The sequence below is a fragment of the Triticum dicoccoides genome, chromosome 7A (assembly GCF_002162155.2).
Source record: "Triticum dicoccoides isolate Atlit2015 ecotype Zavitan chromosome 7A, WEW_v2.0, whole genome shotgun sequence".
Classification (NCBI taxonomy): domain Eukaryota; kingdom Viridiplantae; phylum Streptophyta; class Magnoliopsida; order Poales; family Poaceae; genus Triticum; species Triticum dicoccoides.
Window position 1 is genome coordinate 321,195,235 of NC_041392.1, and position 14,805 is coordinate 321,210,039.

At 43.7% G+C, this 14,805-nt stretch overlaps 1 long non-coding RNA gene across 1 annotated transcript; it reads right to left on the reverse strand.

The window, feature by feature from the left end:
- Window positions 1–8,795: 8,795 nt before the first annotated feature.
- LOC119330787 lies at window positions 8,796–12,194 on the reverse strand. Its single transcript, XR_005160257.1, has 2 exons — window positions 11,820–12,194; window positions 8,796–9,156 (listed from the first exon to the last, which is right to left on the reverse strand). It is a non-coding gene; the product is annotated as an uncharacterized LOC119330787 (long non-coding RNA).
- Between the last annotated feature and the right edge of the window lie 2,611 nt (window positions 12,195–14,805).

A 14,805-nucleotide genomic window follows, 5' to 3' on the forward strand; every position in this document is an offset into this window, starting at 1 on the left:
TTGGAATATGTGCGCTATTATGGGCTATATGGAACTGCAGGAATGATATGATTTTTAACAGACAACACAACTTAACTTTTTTGCAGGTTATCTTCAGAGCTACAGCTTGGATCCGTATGTGGTCCTTACTCACTCCTATGGACTCCAGAGAGCCTTTGGTTACTGGGTGCAACCAATGGGAGATGGTGGCTCGGGTTATATTCAAACGGTTCGGATGGTGCTCGCATAACAGGATAGGAGTCTAGGGAGCTTATCCTTCTTATTACCGTATCGGTTGTCATTGTCCGCCTGTACTATTCCGGTTTTTTTTACTTTGTTTCGCTCCGTTTGCGAGCTGTAAGACCTTTATGACGATACTTTCTGGATTTTTAATAAGAGGGTCGCATGCATCATCGTGATGCAGAGGCTGGGGGCATTCCTCCATTTCCAAAAAAATATTTTGGGTTTGTGTGTGTGTTTGGGGCTTTGGGCAGATTATGATTGATACTACCCCTCTTTTCAGTTACTTCATCTCTTTCCATAGGTTCATATTCTCTTATTATACAACATTCTTTAGGGCTGAGTAGGATTTAAGATAATTTCTCATCTCATATGGACTTTATGTATCTTATCTTTCCCTGAAGGTGGAGTTCTTGTTCTTCCTCTGATGGTTTGTTCTTAACTTCTTATTGAGATGCATATAAGTTCCAAATAACTTAGACAGTGAACAAGATGTGTGGTGAGTTCATATTTAGTTATATTGTGAGATTTTACCCATTTTAACAACTGTTATTTGCTGATCGAAAACCAATTAGTTCCTTCATGGCTACTCCTACAGTGCTAGCTAATGGGAGAATGCAATATTCGTTCGCACAAATTGATACAATGCAATCTGAGCCACGGTTGGAGGATTAGACCCAAAAGTACCCATTGTCATGCATTTCATGTACGTACTTTCAACTGATAGATGTTGTGGATCACTAGGCTAGATTAGATCGGTGGTTTGTGGTGGTTTACCTTCTCCATAGGTGGATGAACCCGCCAAAGTGGCCATGGTGGATGGCTATGGCGGTGATGGCAGAGAGTAGTGGGCGAAGTGGTGGCGGCGCTTCCCATCATCACTGCACTAACCCTAGATCGGTAGGGGATTAGGTGGGGTGTACGGCGTTGCGACGAACCTCAGGATGCAAGCCACTGGCCCCCACGTCTTTATATAGTGCAGGTGACAGGGTCCCGTCACCCATAGTGGGTTGAGCGCCCCCGATCAGGGTGCGGATCTAAGGGCCCGGTGGGCCGTTGGGCCCACACGGTGGAGATCATCCTAACATTCTCCCCCTTGATCTCAACTTTTACATTTGACCTTATACTTTTACTTTACTCGTTTCATAACAGATCAATACATAGAACATGTTTCATCGTCACAGCTCAATTGCCGATAGAATCAGACAGCCACAACGTACCTCTCTGTTTTGAAACAAATTCTTTAACCTTGGGCCCTTTTATTGTCCGGAAATGTTAGACTATACCATAAAACCCATGTCGACTATGTGTTCTCCGAACACACTGGGCGGTAAGCCTTTAATAAGCAGATCTGCAAACACTTGTCGGTTGCTTTTATGCTTCAAGCATTTCTACATAATTCTGGATTTTCTCCTTTACAATGCATAACACTGTGTCAGTGTGTTTGGCATCAACACTTGACTCGTTATCATAGGAGCGAAAAACTTAAAATGGTTATCGCTGTTGTCAACCATTATCAACTTCGGGTACAGGTCTCCTTAACCATTTTGCATGTCCCTCAGCCTCATATCAAGCTATAAAATATCTTTGCATCAGATTGATGATAATTGTTTCATTCTTTGGAGATTTTCCACACAAAAACCTCCAAGTATGAAAGTTAGCGACAATTGTGGATTTCGCTATACATATCACAAGTCATGTCTTTGTACTCACAATCTTTTGAGAGCACTTATTTCTTTCAGCATGAGGCCGATATCTTTGACTCCATTCCAGTGATCTATATATGGACTGGACATTGCCAAAACAACCCGGATATGTGAACTATGTCAGGGCAATATATTGAGCTTCCAACAGCTGAAGCATATGGTACCATATCCGTTTCAATCTTTTCTCGTCAACTTTTGGAACACCATAGTTTCCACTTTCATTACCCTTGACTATAAGAACAGGCGTAGGTTTTCTCGCATGCATACTTTAGAGACCTTTCTTAGCATGTCCATTCGACATCCCTAATACCCCCTTTTATTCTTTTCTTTGTGAATCTCGATACTTATAACGAGAGACACTCTACCGAGAACATTCTTTTGAACTTTGAGGACAAGAACTTCTTTTCTCCTCCTGCAGTAGGTTGACATCACCACTAGCAAGTAGGATGTCATCCACATGCACAGTATTAGGAAATGATTTTCCCATTCTATAACTTTGCACGAATACAATTGTCCTCTCATTTTCTTTAACCCAAAACAACATTTGATTGCTTTAGTCCATAAAAGACTTCTTCAAGCAGTATCCCCTGTGTTCTTTACTTTCATCTGATGTAACTCAGATCATAATATCTTTCATCTGATGTAACTCAGATCATGATGTGCTACCAACACTCATTGTAATCTATTCAGTGCAAAACGTGCAAAAACATTTCGATTTAAGTCGTGTTTTACACCTTTACATATTTCCTTTGGAGTCACATTGTCCTTGTAGACTCTTTACAGCCTACTGTTTTGGCTCCATTGGAAATTACTCATCAGTCCCAAACATCGTCGGGATTCACCAATTTCATTTCATCTCACATAGTCTCTTATCATTTAGATAAGCAGACACTTCTCAAAGCTTGAATGAGCGCTTTAAATGAGGTGGGATCAACCTCCATTTGAATTTCACTAACATAGACTTTATAGTAATCAGAAGTACCTGATTTTCTCATTCCTTGAGACCATCAATGTCTCAGGTACTGGCACTTCTTTCATGTGGGGATGTTGTTGCTCTTTCATTGCAAGAGGCGAACTAATTCTATAATCTTTCATTTCCAAGAGGCAATAGGTTTTACAGGGACCTTTATCACAAGATCCATGTTTACTCATTTATCCTTTATAGAGCTGACAACATGTGTTGTATAGGTCATACAACATGCTCCCCCAGGTTACTCCATCTTCACTAAAAATGGCGTACCTTTAAACTTTATAATTTGGGTTTATTCTGTTAAAACTTTCTTATTTATGGCACTTTAAGCACCGTCTTAGTATTCCTTACTCTGCTTTCGGAACTGTAAAAGATCCAGAAATACAACTATTTCTTTTCTTTAGGGGTACTAATATGACCGTCGTACTCCCCCAGACGATCACATTCTTCATCACATTATCTAAAGTATAGGGGAGTTTCATCATTCTTAATTTATCTCATATATCTTTCTCCCCCTCGAAATGTGGCAAGAACTTTTCTGCCACAATTTCGAAAACCATTGATAACTCTTGTGAGTTGAGGAAACTTCGATTATCTACTTCATTCATCAGATCACTTCATACGAAATGAAGTTATCACTTCATACAAAATGAAGTTATCTTTTAACTAGTATGGGAGTACTTTTTCCTCATTCCATTTCAGAAACTCAACAGAGTTCTTTATTATTAGTACTTTTGCAAGTCACACTTGCATATCATTCTTATCTTTAGGTTCGTCTATAACTTTTATTCTCTTTGGATTTATTGAGTGCTTAATGTACATTTACACATAAGGTGTACGGTCGATACTAGGAAAGCATAATAGCTACTCCATACTTTTCTCCCTTAGTGGGACACATTAAAAGCACATGAGTCATCATATCTTTCTCTTGTCATACTGGATAAGTCCTTTGCCAGAATTTCTCCCGACATACGAGATTTTTGACATAATAATATGTCAACTTTACCCCGTTAATTACGCAGGTATTTTTCCAGACTATTCCCACCATGCGGATTTTTATCATAATCATCTTCTTTTCCCGCTATGCGGGTAATTCCCTGTAAGGAACATGAATGCCAGAATTGGCTCTTTTGACTGCATATGCAATTATCAAATTCAGAAATAAATCCAAACGCTCTTTGACACACATGCTTAATCCGACGTTGGTCAAATTAAACACGCATGTTGCTTGTTTCATCTCAAATCGTGTTGACTGGAAAATCTTCCTCATAGAGAGTACATGAAAGACATTCGTCAACCAAGACTCTCAATAATCTTTCTCTTTTCTTTTGAAGCCATTCTTTAGAAAGAACATACTCCCTCACGTTATGACCTTTCTTGGTCATCTTTCGAATCACAAGTACCCAGCCATTCGCTTTCACGAATGAAAGCATGGAAAACTTTTAGTCTGAGAAAACATAGCCAATAATCAACAATAATGAGCATAAAAATAACCCTACGTTGGTTTGGTTAAAAAAATATGCACATTAAACTTTTGTAAAACTTCCTTTTTATACTCTAAATCACCGTTGTGGTAGAATTAGAATAAAACTCATTCTTCTACGTTAATTCCATATCATCGTTGGGAGAAAATGGAAATGATGCATATAACTCATAAACAATGTGATGATAGTATTTCTATTAAACAACTTTGCTAAGAAATAATCATCGTCAACTTTATTGCAGCGGAAACAAGAAATATACATTTCTCTACTTCAAGAGCATTTCTTCATCTTTAACTCTTCTCTGAAAAATGATCACTTTGATACAAAATTTATCAGAGATTTAAGCTTTGAACATAAGACTCATAGAATTATAGTACTGTTATCATCAACGTTGGTCAGAAAATAAAAATACCATATTTTAACTTTAAAAGAAATATATTTCTTTTATCATATCGGAAACTATCTCCATCTTATTTCACCCACAGGGAAAAACATTGCTGAGAACAATTCTGCCAATTAAATTTTCCCGTTGGTTCCAATTTTGTTGGAGGATAAAACTTTTACTTTGCAGCGGAAACTTTCTAATATTCTATTCAGAAACAATTATGTACTCTTTTACTCTCTAAGCAGTTTTAACCGGTTGGTTCAAAATTGAATTGAGAAGCAACAATTTAATCTTTCGCAGTGGAAAATATGAATACAATTCATGAAAATAGCATTGTTCAGAAGCAATTCTTTACTTTTCTATTTTCAAATCAATTATCTCGTTGGTTCCAATTAACTAGAGATTCAAACTATACACAATTGTACAAAAAGAACATCGAATAAAAAAGTCATGACTTTATTCTTTTCAGAAACTTTTATTTTAGTTTTCAAAAAAAATCTGTCACTTTTCTATTTTCTAGACAAATTTTCGTTGGATTAAATTTGAACAGAAAATAAAATAGAAAACTAGACAGACAAACAAAAAAAACTCTCAGCACAGCCCAGCCCAAGGCCTGCTGCTCCGCGCGCTCGCGCGAGCCGGCCTCTCCTCGGCCTGGGCCGCCGGCCTCCTCCCCTTTGGCCCAGAAGCCCAGCACCGCTAGGGTTTAACTCGTGACCGTCGGATCAGATCCGACGGCCCAGCGCGCGATCTGCCCGAGCAAAAATGGCCGATGCGGTGAGGGGGCGAGAGGGAACCCTGGTCATTTCCCCTCTCGCGCGCCGCTCGCCTCTCTCGCTCTCCGCATCTTTATCTCCGCACGACGGCAGCGAGCGCAAGGAGAGGATGCCGTGCCCGGCGGCTTGCCGGTGACGACGGCGAGGAGCAGCACCAGCGTGACTAGCTCCTTCTCTGTCTCTTTCTTTCCTGTTTCCCTTCTTCTTTCTCTTCTTCTGTCCCGTCGGCGCCGTCTCTGTCGAGGAAAAAAGGGCAGCGCCCTGGTGGGCCGCTCCGGCCGCCGTGGACGGCGGCGAGTGCCACTGCGCCGCGCGAGCCGTTCCCCTTCCCTCTCTTCTTTCTATCCACCAGTGCCCCAGCGCAAGAGAGACTCCTCTGCTCCCCTTCGCGCAAGCGACGGCGGTTTCCAGATGCGGCGCCCCCGTTGACCCCTTTGCCGGCGTGCGCGAGCACCTCTAGGGTGAACGCGCCGCCGTCAAACGGCTCGTTGGTGGTGCCCTTTGCCCTAGTGGGGGTGTGTTCTTCATCTGAACGGCTCGGCTTGTCGATGCCCGTCTAGATCGAGAGGAACGACGCGTCCTTGCGGCGGCGCAACTTTTTCGACGAGGAGTTCTTTTCCCTCTTTCTCTGTTCGAGTTAGGGTTCTTGGATGAATCTTTTTTCTGTGATTTCTTTGTACCGAAAATAATCTAGATCCTAGCCTTGTCTGATACCATTGATAGATGATGTGGATCACTAGGCTAGATTAAATCGGTGGTTTGCGGTGGTTTACCTTCTCCATAGGTGGATGAACCCGCCAAAGTGGCCATGGTGGATGGCTACGGCGGTGATGGCAGAGAGTAGTGGGCGAAGTGGTGGCGGCGCTTGCCATCAGCACTGCACTAACCCTAGATCGGTAGGGGATTAGGTGGGGTATACGGCACTGCGACGAACCTCGTGATGCGAGCCGCCGGCCCCCACCTCTTTATATAGTGCAGGTGACAGGGGCCCGTCATCCATAGTGGGTTGAGCGCCCCCGATCAGGGCGTGGATCTAAGGGCCCGGTGGGCCGTTGGGCCCGCACGGTGGAGATCACCCTAACATCAACTTCATTGTGGATATGTATTTCTACCTTTTCCAGTTTATGATAGCTAATCTGTGAGGCTCCGTGGGCAATCCATCCATTTGCAGTGTATTAGACGAACAACCCAATCATGGCTAGAATATATATTGCTCCTACAGAACTCCTAACCAAGTTTATATCTCATGATTTATTTTCTTTCTCTTCGTACTACAAATCTGATTGTGATGAAGCTTCCTAAGAATTATATATTCCGCACTTAGGGATCTAGGAACAAGTGACCAACTTCTGTATGTGTGTTATTATGTTGGACAACAATCATACATTCTTGATCGTAGATTACATGCTTATCCTGTAGTATAGTCTACCATTTGTATACCTCTTAAAAAAATGATCAACAGGGAGACTCCCCGGTTACATTACTCAGAAAGGAGGCATATCCTTTAAAGTTAATGTCAACAATTCATAATTTTAGTTTTCTTAGTAGATTAGATTCTGGTTTGTCATATTGGTACAAGGAAGAATCTAGGTTTAGAATTCTGTTGGACACCTTCCTCATATTGATTTGTGGGTTGGTATAATGCCAAACTGTCAATGGCTTCTCCAGTGGACGGATTCCAGTGTTCGTGCCTTCAGAAATATCTGTTGTTGGTCTACTGTTGTGTTTACAATTCAGTAATTAGATCCCTTCTTTCCTTTATTTTTGCACTAACTGCCTCTTCTCTTTGTACTGCAAGAGCATAACGTCAAAAGCGAGGACAGGGTTTGACGGCCATAATATGTGTAGGTTTTTTTAGAAAAGGAGGATGACCTTCGGCCTCTGCATCTGAGCGATGCATACGGCTATTTTCTTAATTATTCTCACAAGACCTTACAAAGTCATACAACAGTAAGACTAAAGTCGCCGTCTAAGCAACAAGCTGTCGCTACACCTATCCAGTTGATGAAGGGGCGCAGATAGTCTGGGCCTAATACCAAACAAACATCGCAGCCAAGCCTAACATCTAAGACCTGAGACCCCAACCTAGCCACTTGCCGGGTCTGGGGCACACACTGGTCCGGCGTGCTCTCAGAGGCCGCCGCCGCCAACTGCCACCGCTCCATCTTCAAAACTGTACTGATGCATCAACCTTGCTCGGTCCAGCTATCGTCGACGCCACCACGGCGCCCAACGGCACCTCCTCCCTGCGCGCAAACAGCTGTACACGTCGCGGTCGCCACTGATACACCTCAGCGCCATGCTGCCACGTACCACCAGCCGACACAGCTTGAAGCCCTTGGAGAATCTGTCGTGCCTAGCACCTGCCGACCAGGCATGACCAAGCGTAGCACCTGTCGGTCAGGCATGACTTGACATCTCCACCAAAGCTACGTGCAAGACGAAGCCGCTCCACCTCCTGCCCCTACTTCCAGCGTTGCTCCACAAAACGACGCTCCCAAGAGAGAAACGACACCGCAGTGCCGCCATCGTCCAGTCTGGAACACCAGATCCTAGGGTTTCCCCCAGAGCAATACGAGTGGGTCGACGGTAGTCACATGACGATGCCTTCATCAAGGTAACGACGTGGAACGCCACCATCGCCCGCCGTCGGCTCGATTTTCACCGGCAACTACGTCTTCCCGACTCGCAGCTGGTGCCAGATGACGGATCCCGAGATCCGAACACCCAGCCTCAGGCCGACCACCTCTGACGGAAGAGATGACCACCACCGTCGGCTGCACTGGTCAGAACAAATCTGATCGTAGGTGCCGCCGCCGAGACCACCAGGCCCTCCACGCCGCCGTCGCCAATCTGAAGGCAGCATGCACGCCACCATAGCCAAGCCGGCCGCCGTCGACCGCAGCCGCCGCCGCCGCCCGAAGGGCCATCCACAGCGCCCGCAGCCCTGGCCTCTGCCGCACCAAGCCGTCGCTATCCGAGGACGAGCCAGCCTGGCGCCGCCTGCCGCCATCCGCCGCGTCGCAGATCCCAGATCGGTCGCGCCACCACACGCCTTGGGGTCCTCCCTACCCCGAAGACGCGCGAGAGAGGAGATCCCCCGCCACCGCCGCCGGCCCCCGGGCTTAGCCCGACGACGTCTTCCGGCGGCGGCGGAGGGAGGGAAGGAGGGAGTTTGCGGCGGCGGCAGCTAGGTTTCTAGCCGCCCGAGTCGCCCCAGGGGGAGGACGACGCAGGCGTTACCTCTATAATATGTGTACCGAAAAAGGCTTTCGCCCCGCTTTATAAATAAAGCACCCACCAAGCACAAAGTATCAAGGTAACAACAGAACACAGCGCACACACAAACGCAACGCCACCGCAAGTCAGGAACCACACCAACAAGCACGGACACACACACAATACCCAAGTTTCGTTGTGGGCACGGCACATCACGCCCAACACAAAAGGACGAAGACACAATCCGAGACGATGGCGGCGGAGTGGACGACATGACGATCTAATCTGGTTCCGGAGGAGGTGGGGGAAGCGGCGGTGTCAATCGGAGGGCCATTAGCTGGGTGATGATGGAGGTGATGGCGTCTCTCTCCCTGGGCCGGCTAAGCGGCCGCCAAAGCTGCAAATAACCAGACCATTTGAACAAAGCATCAGTCGCACGACGAAGAGGAATATGCTAAATCACAAGTTTATTCCTAACCAGCTCTCTATAATATGTGTAGGTGGACATATATGACTAGATTCATATATAAAGTACATGCACATATATTTTTTAGGCAAAGCTGGTGTATAAAGTAGATGCATATACCATAATAAAGCTACTGATGTGAGGAATAGTTCTTGCCCCTTGCCTTGATGGAAATTGGCTTCACTGTGCCTCCATGACTGTTTTCTCATTGTGTTGTTCGGCTAATATTTATGTGAATCATAGAAGAAAAAAGCGGCTGTATCCACACCATCGGTGACCGTGGCTTAGCATCGAACCACCCCCACCTTACACTCTTGCAACAGGTGGCTCAGTTTAAATGGCTTTCAGTATTGTGAGATGAGGTCATTTCTCTTTTCTTTGAAAATTTTGAGTTTGGCTTTACATTTTTTTTTCAATTTAAGCAGAACTGAATGATATATTTTTGAATGCTTTGTGCAATTTGTGTACCTCCAAGGTTATAAAGGGTGGAGCCTGAAATTTTACCATATTTATGGTAATAAGTTTAGTTTTAATGTATGTATTGCTTTGCATGTTTGTTGGTAGAGAGATGCAAGAGAAAAAATAGCATACTGACATTGTGTTTGAATTTTCTTTCGGCATCCATAATATTGTCTACCAATATATAACATTTATAAAATGAGATAGTATCTCTATCTGTCACACGTATTGTGTTGTCGTTGAATATTGTACAGTTCAGCTATATCTTACTGTGTATGTTCTTTTCTGTTGGTCAGGTGGAAATGGAGAGTATGCTGGTGAATTTTCAGACGAATCTGCGATCGTCTTGAACAAAAGAAAAAAAACAGAGAGCAATTATTTGTTACTAATGACTTTTTTGTTGTAAGTGCATAATTTGGAGTTATGTATATGCAACAAATGTTCAAGTTTTCTTATATGTTCATTCCTTAATAATTTTCTGATTTTTATTCCGTTATTCTCTCAAGATGGAAGGCTAAGGTGTGTGCGGCTTTTCCTTCCATGGGGCACTATTAAATTGTGAAACGTCAGTATTTTCTGATGTAGCTGTAACTTGTATGAGCTTGTGACTTCCTAATAAATTCTAACCCTGTTTCTTTTTCTTATAGCTGAAAGTTATTTTTTGTCATATTACATTTCCACTAATGTATCTAAATGGCACCATGGGGTTTTTGTTTTCCTCAAGAGATGTACATGTGCTTAGAATCAATGTTATGTCAGATTAGCACTGCTTATGCAAACATTTAGTTTTTCTTTTGACAATGTAGCTATTAACAGATGCTTGCATAAGGTGGAAGTTTTTACTTTTTTTTGGTTGATACTCCCATCTCTTCAGTTGTGAGGAGTAGTGGATAAATGGTTGTACTATGTGCTTACGATTTTTTTAATCTTATTCATCAGAAATTATTGAACTGTTTGTCTGTCATTCCCTTCTATATTTGACAGATATGTATATTTCACAATGTGTTCATTTTATATATATGTACATAAGAAGCAAGATGGAAAGCAAAATGGGCAATAAATGGGGTTCAGGGTAAATGGATATATTGTGATTGGTTGATCTTCCTGGGCAATGTTTCCAAAGACGTTGACTTCATGTTACCTATGTTGGTATTGATCTAGAGGCCCAATGGGCCAAAACGAAAATAAAAGCCCAGAAATAAGTTACGTTAAAGAGAGAAACAGGGAGGTCACGAACCAACGTTCGTACCCCTCGATCTCAACTTACGCGCCCTGATCGGGGGCACCCTAACCAACTATGGTTTTGGTCCCCTGTCGGCAGCGCACATAAAAGATGGGGGAGCAGCCGGCACCTACGTCAGACTAGTTCTTGTACGGTTTACTCCTGCTCCCCACATCCCAAAACCCTAACCGATCTGGGGGAGCGCTGCACGACGGGAAGATTATCTCCAAGCTCTGCCCCTGTCCCAGGGCAGTGCTGGTGGCGCCCGGAGGGAGGCCGCTACCTGCAGCGAGCATCTTCACCGAGCCTGCATCGAGTAGGCACCGGACTTCGCATCGTCGACACCAATGGCTGCTTCCATTGGTGGTAAGAACCTAATCCATCTCTCTGATCTGTGCTATTAGGTGATCTAACGCCTGGCTTACGATCTGTTAAGTAGATACTACGGGATTAAAAGTCTAATAATGGTATCTTAAGCATGGTTAAGCCTAGATTAGATCCCTAAGATGATCTGCTTAAGTTTGATGATCCTGATTACGTACTGATGATTAAGGTTTAAGTCTAATGGTTCATGAATAAGGTTAGATTGCCCTCTGTTGAAGTCGATGTTTGATCTCTAGGGTTATGTGTTTCGGTCAAAGTCTAATTGGCTATGGGTCAGTGCTAATTATCCAATGATTATGATAAATCATGTTCTGCTAGTTTGATTTGCCACGTTTCCGCATCAAGATTGTTAATTAGCACTGTTTTAGTTCCCGAGAAATATGAATTGGCGAGATTAAAGAATCTACTTTTGCCAATTCAGCTGAACCCAACTCTAGAAATCCCCTAACTGAAACCCTAGAAAAGTCAAATCCCAAATCAGAGCCCAAAATGAATGAAGTTCAACAAAAGAAGAGGTTTGGGGGCTCACCAAGATGATGCCGGCCTTCGGGGTCCGCACGGCCACTGTCGTGCGCGCACGCCATGGCCAGGACGCCGCCGCCCTTCGCGGTGGCTCGTGGAATGAAGCAGCAGCCGCCGCTGCCATTCTCATGCACGTGCGCATCGCCTGGCCTCCGCGCCTCGGATGTCGCCGCCGCCAAAAGCTTGCGCCGGCAGCCGCCGGCGAAATGCCCCACAACTGCGTCGCCGCGTCACCGGAGCTACGCTCGACGGAGGAGCGCGCGGGACGAAGTCCTTGTGCACGCTGCTCCGCCGCGCCGCCGTGTCTTATCTGCGGGCACGCCTCGCCGTCGCCGCCGCAGTCGAGCTCTCTCTCGGGAGCGAGTGAATCGGGACCAAAATGGGGATAAGGCTAGGGTTTGACCTGGCAGTGTTTTCCTCCACTGAGGAGCGATCCGAGCCGTCGGCTCGATCCAACGGGCAAGCCTGACGCGCTGCTCCAGACGGGCCTTCGGCCGATTAACAGGTCGTTTTTGCGACTGGGCTTCGGCCCAAGTTGCCTTAGCCCGCCGAAAAGGATTTTTATTTAATGTTTTTTTCTGCTAGGCTAGAAACTTAACGGGCTGCCGTGGGGTTTTGGGCTAAAATTAAAGTTTCTGTGCATTTTTGTTGTTGTTTATTCAGTGCATTTTACGTATTATGATTATCCTCAAAATGGTCTGCACTGTTAGAAATAAATAAAAAATTGCCAGAAAAAATGATGCTGAAAATTATGTTTTAGTTTTCTGAATGAAATGAAACCAACGAGAAATTTTATTTAGAAAACTTTTATGGATTAATGTTTGTGTCATTTTATGGCATATTTATGTTCATCTCATGGTAACATCAATGAATGATGAATTATTAATGTTGGAAAATTGATAGTACACATGAGATTAATGTGATCATTTTTTTAATACAGACCAATGTTGTTTTACATTTTTGAATCACTCCGTTAATTCCTTATTAATTTCTGCCCAACAGTGATATAATTTGGAGTTAATTTTTGCATAAAAATAGATCAAACCAACATGGGTTAATTTTTGTGCAATTTAATTTAATTATGATGTTCTTTTCCTTTACTTATGATATTTGAGATCATGATACCTTCCGGTTCTCGTGGCCTCGAGATCGAGCCACTTACTGGGAATAACTTCCAATCGTGGAAGGACTCGTTGCTTTTGCACCTCGGATGGCATAAGGTTGACCTTGCACTGAGGGAAAGTAAACCAGTGGAACCTGCAAAGGGTGCCACTGGGTATGTTGAGCTTAAGAAAGACTATGATGCTAAAGTTGAGAAGTGAGAGAGGTCAAATAGAATGGCGCTCCTAATTATGAACTTCTCCATCTTGACTGAGATTAAAGGGGCTATTCCTGCCAATGAAAGTGTCGTCGAATATTTGAAATCGGTGGAAGAACAATTTAAGGGCTCAGAGAAAGTGTATGCAGATGAGCTTTTGCACAAGCTGCTTGCAAAATATGACGGGCATGGAAATGTGAGGGAGCACATCTTAAGTATGAGCAATGCCGCGGCAAAGCTTAAAACCATGAAGTGTGACTTGAACGAAGAGCTTCTTGTGCTCCTAGTTGTTAGGTCACTACCCTCACAATTCAATCCATTCAAGATAAACTAGAACTCTCTTGAAACCAAATGGAAACTATCTGAACTCATTGCACATTGCGTTCAGGAAGAAGAGAGAATGAAGAGTGAGTAGAAAGATCAAGCTCTCCATGTTAACTCTACAAAGAGGAAGCATGAGAACCATGCTCATAACAATAATGTGCCCAACAAAAAGCTATATTCCAAAAAGAATCCTCCAAAGCCTAAGCAATGCAACGAGGTAAGTTGTTCACGTCCCGCACCTTCAGCGGCTACTTCAGTTAATCTTACAAATGCCGCCGGAGAAAGACTTTGCAATTTTTGCAAGCAGCCAAATCTTGTCAAGGCGGACTGTCCAGGTTTTCTCAAGTGGCTGAATAAAAATGGTAAGGATGAGATCACTCTTGTAGATGAATCTCTATATGTTGATTATTCTGAATCTACATGCTGGATTGACTCAGGCGCGAATGTTCATGTCACGAATTCTTTGCAGGGATTCCATATAAGCCACACCCTAAGGGGTACAAGAAGACTTAATGTCGCGAATGGGAAAGAGGCTGAAGTTGAAGCCGTGGGCTCCCTCACCTTGAAGTTGCACACTGGCTTCCTACTTCAGCTCAAGGACGTTCTTTATGTGCCTACTTTGAGTAGGAATTTGATTTCAGTTTCATGTTTAGATGATTTTGGAGTTCATTGTACCTTCGGGGAGAAACAATGTTTTTTAAAGTATTGTAATAAGGATGTTGGTCTCGCCGTCCGATGAGGCAAACTTTATATGTTAAATCTTTCCTGTTATCCTATGTGTGTGAATCTCTGCGAGATGAATATGAATGAACGCAATCATAAAAAGAATGGGAGAAGTATCAGTCCTTCTTCAAAATTGTGGCATCGTCGCTTGGCCCACATTTCTGGGGGAGAATGGAACAATTGATTAAAGAAGAAATACTTCATCCGCTAGATTTCTCTAATGCGGGCAATTGTATTGACTGTATTAAGGGAAATATATGAAACAATTAAGAAAGGAGCAGTAAGAGCCACATCGGTCCTTGAACTTATTCATACTGACATATGCAAACCTCTTAACGTAAAGTCTATGGATGGTTTTGATTCCTTCATTACCTTCACAGACGATTTCTCTCGCTATGGCTACATTTACCCCATACGTGATCGATCCGAAGCTTTGGACAAATTTAAGATTTATAAAGCCGAGGTTGAAAATCAACTCAACCTAAAGATCAAAGTAGTACGGTCTGATCGCGGGGGGGAATATTATGGTAGGCATGCTCCTTATAGGAAAATTCCAGGACCATTCATGAAATATCTTGCTAGAAATGGAATGGTTGCCCAATATTCAATGCCTGGTGAACCTCAGCAA